Here is a 1,292-nt window from a genome sequence, read left to right on the forward strand (position 1 = left end):
TTCCATAATTATCTTTGGCACAGGCTGAAACTCCATGAGGTCAAATTTCTTAATTAACTGAGGCACCAGAGGGGAGATGGGTTATAAGTTCTAATAGGCCAGAAAGTAGGGTTGGGTCTACTGGAAGAGGATGGATCGCTAGGGTGGAACTGGGGGGGAATTCAGCACCCAGGCTCTGTCCACAAACACTCTGCATAGAGCTTAGGTGTAGGAGAGGAGGCTGTGAATTTGTGAGTAGATGCTTTATATGGTGCAAGGAGATGAGGATCATGAACTCCTCATTTGTTCTTTCATTCATTCATTCATTCCTTCTCCTATTGTGGACTTTCATACTAAAATTGAACCTGGAGTTTGGGAAATGTAGAACACAAAACCATTACCATGCAGTGCCTGCTTTCAAGGGTCTTGTCATGTGTCCTGCACAGACACTGACTTTTTCGTTGTACCATTACTAACCATTTCTTGAGCTCAGTCTTCACTCTGAGAGACCTTGATTCAGTCTCTTCTCTGACAGCTGGATTCTGCAAGTAGAGAAGAAAAGTGCCCTGGAAGGCTGCAGGGATGAGATTCTCCTCCCATGGACACAGACTCTAGAAATATGCAGACTGCACTTAAAACTTGAGTGAAATTTTTTACTCTCAAGAGACTTGGCAATTTCTTAACTTCTCTTAGCCCCTGTTTCCTCAAGAGGGGATAATCACAGATGAGCTTTCAATGATGACTATTGAGCTTGATTTCAGTCATTCCTAGGTGTCTGATGCAAATACTGATGTCCAACTAGATAGAGATGCAGTAAGATCTTCTGCCCTAACAGCCAGTTTGTTCTGCTACTGCTATGGGCTGCAGTCAGTGGGCAGCTCAGCATGTGGACTCTGGGCCACACTGCCTGGCTAAATTCCTGCTGCAACTATTTGTTACAACAGGAAAGGGAAATCTCTCAGTTTGCCTACATCTGATGTGGGAAAATAGTGGTATTTCCTTCATGAATGGGTTTTGTAAAAGTGCTCAGCGTAGTCCTCAACACAAAAGTAATTTCATTGCCTTGGCCAATCTTGTGGATTTTACTGTAGCTTATTTTATTCCATAATTATCTTTGGCACAGGCTGAAACTCCATGAGGTCAAATTTCTTAATTAACTGAGGCACGTTGCTGTAAATATTCATTCTTGTTTCTCATTAGTAATATGAACTCTTTCAATTTGAGAAGGACAAGTTATGACTAGTGTTCCTGCTAATCCTCAATTCTTATCCCAGTTGCTGGCACAAAAAATAATCTCAGAAAATGTGAGTGTG

At 42.0% G+C, this 1,292-nt stretch overlaps 1 protein-coding gene across 3 annotated transcripts in view; it reads left to right on the plus strand.

Annotated features, from left to right (window-relative positions):
* The window catches only part of LOC104866183 (liver carboxylesterase 1), a 47,895-nt gene that overhangs the window by 8,099 nt on the left and 38,504 nt on the right, over nt 1-1,292 (plus strand). The window lies entirely within an intron of this gene.

Source organism: Fukomys damarensis, unplaced genomic scaffold, assembly GCF_012274545.1.
Source record: "Fukomys damarensis isolate Sample0158 unplaced genomic scaffold, DMR_v1.0_HiC HiC_scaffold_32, whole genome shotgun sequence".
In the NCBI taxonomy this organism is placed as follows: domain Eukaryota; kingdom Metazoa; phylum Chordata; class Mammalia; order Rodentia; family Bathyergidae; genus Fukomys; species Fukomys damarensis.